Raw genomic sequence first — 6,000 nt, 5'->3', positions numbered from 1 at the left:
GACGGTAAGTATGGTTTAATTTAGAACAATAAAGAATTGTGTGTTTATTTCAATTAAAGGACTTTTTTCTGGGTGTTGTGTTTTTTTTACTTTACTAGAAATTCATGGTGGTCATGTCTAATATTGGCGTGACCCCATGAATTTTGGGCTTAGGGCCAGCTTGGCATTATCAGCTGGCCCTAAGCCCTTTATTACCCAGTGAGCCACCGCATCAGGGCCCTGGATGAGTTGGGTACAGCGCCAGAAGATGGCGCTTCTATGAGCGCGCCATTTTCCGGGGTGGCTGCGGACTGCAATTTGCAGCGGGGGTGGCCCAGAAAGCTTGGGCCTCCCTGCGCTGCGGATTCCAGCCCCCAGCTGCCTAGTTGTACCTGGCTGGACACAAAAACAGGGCGAAGCCCCACGTCAATTTTCTTTAAATTATTTCATGAAATAATTAAGAAAAAAAGGGCTTCCCTATATTGTTGTGTCCGGCCAGGTACAAATAGGCAGCTGGTGGTTGGGGGCAGCCCGTTCCTGCCTGCTGCACCTGACTGGACACAAATATAGTGCGAAGCCCCACGTCAATTTTTTTTTAATTATTTCATGAATTTCCTGAAATAATTTAAAAAAATTGAAGTGGGGCTTCGCACTATATTTGTGTCCAGCCAGGTACAGCAGGCAGGAACGGGCTGCCCCCAACCACCAGCTGACTATTTGTACCTGGCCGGAAACAACAATATAGGGAAGGCCTTTTTTTCTTAATTATTTCATGAATTTCATGAAATAATTAAAAAAAAAATACGTGGGGCTTCGCCCTATTTTTGTGTCCAGCCAGGTACAACTAGGCAGCTGAGGGCTGGAATCTGCAGCGCAGGGAGGCCCAAGCTTTCTGGGCCCCCCCCCGCTGCAAATTGCAGTCCGCAGCCACCCCGGAAAATGGCGCGTTCATAGAAGCGCCATCTTCTGGCGCTGTACCCAACTCATCCAGGGCCCTGGTGCGGTGGCTCACTGGGTAATAAAGGGGTTAGGGCCAGCTTGGTATTATCAGCTGGCCCCAAGCCCAAAATTCATGGGGTCACGCCAGTATTAGACATGACCACCATGAATTTCTAGTAAAGTATTTAAAAAAAACACAACACCCAGAATAAAGTCCTTTAATTTAAATAAACAAACAATTCTTTATTGTTCTAAATTAAACTATACTTACCATCACGCCCATTCCAGCTGAAGCCAACGATCTCCTGCAATAAAAGAAAAATAATAAACCAACCTCATCCTTACCTTTCCATGGTTCCCACGACAGCTTCAGCTCTGCTACATCGAGATGACAGGCTGGACCGCAGCAGAACGCTGCCATCCAGCCTGTCATCCCGCAGACACTGAGAAGAGCAGGCATGCTTGCGCTCCTCAGTGTCTCGCTGTGACGGCATCCAGATGAGCCGAGGTCATGTCCAATGAACTCGGCTCACCTCATGCACGTCACTGACAGCGTGGGAAAATTCTCACGCTGAAGTGCTGAGTGCAGGAGAATTCTCCCACGCTGTCAGTGACGTGCATGAGGTGAGCTCATGTCCAATGAACTCAGCTCACCTCATGCACCTCACTGACAGCGTGGGAAAATTCTCCTGCACTCAGCGCTTCAGCGTGAGAATTCTCCCACGCTGTAAGTGACGTACATGAGGTGAGCTGAGTTCATTGGACATGACCTCGGCTCATCTTTATGCCGTCACAGAGAGACAATGTGGAGCGCAAGCAAGCCTGCGCTTCTCAGTGTCTGCGGGATGACAGGCTGGATGGCGGCGTTCTGCTGCGGTCCATCCTGTCATCTCGATGTAGCAGAGCTGAAGCTGTCGTGGGAACCATGGAAAGGTAAGGATGAGGTTGCTTTATTATTTTATTTTTATTACAGGAGATCGTTGGCTTCAGCTGGACTGGGCGTCACGGTAATATGGTTTAATTTAGAACAATAAAGAATTGTGTCTTTATTTCAATTAAAGGACTTTATTCTGGGTGTTTGTGTTTTTTTTAACTTTGACTATAGGGTTAGTAATGGGGGTGTCTTATAGACGCCTCTCCATTACTAACCTGGGCTTGATGTCATCTGGCATTATAAGCTGACATCAACCCCAGCCCTATTACCCCCTGCCACCGCACCAGGGCAGCGTGGAAGAGCGAGGCTAAGTGCCAGAATTGGCGCATCCTATGAATGCGCCATTTCTGGGGCGGCTGACGGCTGGTGTTTCTAGCCTGGGAGGGGGCCAATATTCATGGCTCCCTTCCTGGGCTATTAATATCAGCCCCCAGCTGTCTGCCTAGCCTTTGCTAGCTATTAAAATAGGGGGGACCCCACGTCATTTTTTTGGGGGGGTCCCCCATTTTAATAGCTAGTAAAGGCTATGTATTCAGCTGGGGGCTGATATTAGTAGCCTGGGAAGCTCCGTGGGTATTACCCCCTTCCCAGGCTTCAAACATCTGCCCCAGCTGTCTGCTTAACCTCCGCTAGAGCCTAAAATTAAGGGGAACCCCACGCCAATTTTTTTAATAATAAATCCTTTATTTTAATACTAAATGACAAGTACAGTAACCAACACTATCACTGTACTTCATATATATGTGACTGACATGTTTCTATCTATCTAATCTATGTGTGAAGCTCTATTCTGTCTGTTATAAATTGTCGGGTACAGATGCTGAATTGCCGGCCGGCTTTCTTAAAGAGACGGTGCATGAAAACACTATTATTTTTTTTAATAAATCCTTTACACTAAATGACAAGTACAGTAAGCAACACTGTCACTGTACTTCATATATATGTGACTGACATGTTTCTATCTATCTAATCTATGTGTGATTCTCTATTCCTTCTATTCTAAATTGTCGGGTACAGATGCAGAATTGCCGGCCGGCTTTTTTAAAGAGACGGTGCATGAAAACACTATTATTTTTTTTGATAAATCCTTTACGCTAAATGACAAGTACAGTAAGCAGCACTTTCACTGTACTTCGTATATATGTGGCTGACATGTTTATATCTATCTAATCTATGTGTGAAGCTCTATTCTTTCGGTTCTAAATTGTCGGGTACCGGTGTATGCCGCTGCTGAATTGCCGGCTTTTCATGTTTCACTGTTGGCACTGTTCCCATCGATTTGGGCAATCACTGTAATGCCACAACCACCATGGCTGTGGCATTACAGTGAGTGGCAGACAATCCCTGCATGATTGGTGCTCTAAATAGCACCAGACATGCAGGACACGCTTTTGGTGCACGAACAGTTATCGAACATAACCTCGAACAGCCGAATTTTTTGCAAATCGTTCGGGTTCGTCGAACAACTCGAACACCGCCCAAAACAGCTCGAATTTGAGATTGGCGAACAGTTCTAGTCGAACACCGCTCATCTCTATTCATGACTACTGGGTTGCCACACTCTTAGATCCCCCAAACTTTTCGATCAACCTTTTCATTTTAATAAAGACCAAAAAAATGGTCATTTTTGAAATTATAAGCATTAGCAGGTTATTAGAAACTGAAATCAAACAGTTTTCAACTCAAAACTTTATTCTAGGTGATGTTACATTTTCACATAGGACCCCTTGTTCGAAAGGAGCTTCTGAACTCTCTCGTCCATTGAATTTGTCAGGTTTTGGATGGTTTCGGCTTCAATTGTTTTGCATGAGGACAGAATACCCTCCCAGAGGTGTTGCTTAGATGTGAACTGCCTCCCGCCATCATAGACACTCCTTTTGATGATGCTCCAGAGGTTCTGAATGGGGTAGAGGTCAGGGGAGCATGGGGGTCACACCATAAGTTTGTCCACTTTTATGCCCATATCAGCCAGAGATGCAGATGTTTTATGTGCAGCATGAGATGGTGCATTATCATGCAAAAAAATGATCTTGCTGTGAAATACACGGTTCTTCTTCTTGAACCATGGCAGGAAGTGCTGTTTGAGAAAATCCACATACATTATGGAGTTCATCTTTAGCGCCTTCAGGGATCCTAAAGGGGCCGGCAATCTCTCTCCCCATGATTCCAGCCCAAAACATTACTCCACCTCCTCCTTGTTGGCGCTGTAGCCGTGTTTGCGTGGGGTGTCCATCAACCAGCCATCCTCCACTCCATCCATCTGGACCATCGAGCGCTGCACGGCACTCATCCGTGAACAAAACAGTTTTGAAATCAGTCTTCATGTAATGTTTAGCCCACTGGAGCCGTTTCTGCTTGTGTGAAGTGGATAGAGGAGGTCGACAGGATGGCGTATGCACAGCTGCAAACCTCTGAAGGACCCTGCATCTTGTTGTTCGGGGGACGTTGGAGGCACCAGCAGCTTCAAAAACTTGTCTGCTGCTATGACAAGGCTTTTTCGCCGCTGCTCTTTTAACCTGACGTAATTGCCTGTAGGAAAGAGTCCTCAATTTGCCCTTATCAGCACGTACACGTGTGTACTGTGAATCAGCTACATACTTCTTGATTGCCAAGACACTTCATCCTGATCATCGCACAATGTTGATTGTAGTCATGCCTTGACCTAAACACTCCACAATTTGTTGCTTCTCAGCAGCCGACACATCCTTTTTCTTTCCCATTTTGGCAGAAAATGTAGGCTGCTTAATAATGTGAGACAGCCTTCTTAAGTAGTCTTGCCTTTCATTGGACACACCTGCCAAACTAATTAGCACAGGTGTCTGCAATTGCTTACAGTGATATAAAGAGCCCTGACACACACCACCATCAATGAGTTTAACTGACAAACAAACAAATTCTTCCCTTATCACTCCTAAACACTTTTTGCATAATAATTTGGAACACAGTGTACATGTGCTTTTCCACAAAACACCAGTGGTTCACGTAGTGAATCTTACAGTTCTAACTTGCCAACCGTGGTCTGTATGGAGTTGTTCAATAAAGGGCCCAAAATTAAGATAACATAGATGGGAGAGGTCTCTATGAATAGGAATTCCTAAGTATTTGATACCCTGTGAGGGCCAGGCAAAGGGAAAGTTGGACTGGATGGAATCCTATATGGATTTGGGGAGGGAGACATCGAGGGCCTCAGACTTCGCCGCATTGATTTTAAAATTTGACCATGTAACAAAGTGATCTATTTCAGCCATAACAGCATGGATGGATATATGTGATTGAGTGATATATACTAGGACATCATCAGCAAATAGAGAGCACTTGTACTCGGTGCCTCCCACCTCAATCCACCTAATATTGGGGTTATGGCGAATTGATGAGAGCAGGTGCTCCGTCACTAGGATGTATAAGAGAGGGGACAGAGGACATCCCTGCCTTGTCCCATTGGTGATTGTGAAAGGTGATGAAAATGTTCTGATGCACCCCCTGGGCCTTGGGACACCCGGAGCCGGACCCTTTTTGGTGGATGCTGGTGGTTGTAGTCTTCGTGGCGGCGACCCGGTTCCGTGGCTCAGGGTGGTCAAACCAGTGGCGGAACTATTTATGTGGTTTTGATGTTTAAATGTCCGACTACGCCACCCGTGGATTGCGGTCAGAGTGAACCGCCGTTGCAGGGCAGACCGCTGAGGCTGGTGTTGATGGTGCAGCAGAGCGTAGCATAACTCCCCACGGGAGGAGTATAGCCTCAGGGCAGTGTATGCGGAAGATGGGGGTGATGGTACAGGGCAGCAGCAGTAACGACACGGAGTCAGTGATGCAGTCCAGGGCCTTTACTCACAGTTCTTATTATCCAGACCACGTCTGCAGGTAACGGCTGCCCACGTCGTACTGTGCTCACCAGGTGAGGGGCTCAGAAAACTCCCAGATAACTTTGGAGCGCTTCACAGGACCCCCTTTGTGTGTCCTTTGTCTGGCCTTTCTTACCAACCCTTCTGTCCGGCTGCCTCGGGCCTCCTCTTGGTAAACTTGGCGCCAGTTTCCCTGACCCTATGTGGTGCCTTCCTAGCGGGTGTAGCGAGGGGCTGCGCCACATAAAATGTCAGAGCCTCCGGTTTCTAGCTGAGGGTCGTTTCCTGCCTCCACTAGTTTCGGGG

Source organism: Phyllobates terribilis, unplaced genomic scaffold (assembly GCF_046119375.1).
Source record: "Phyllobates terribilis strain yellow unplaced genomic scaffold, ASM4611937v1 Scaffold_3__8_contigs__length_932513732, whole genome shotgun sequence".
NCBI classification, from domain to species: Eukaryota; Metazoa; Chordata; class Amphibia; order Anura; family Dendrobatidae; genus Phyllobates; species Phyllobates terribilis.
The sequence above is the reverse complement of the archived record's forward strand: the minus strand, read 5'-3'. Positions refer to the sequence as shown.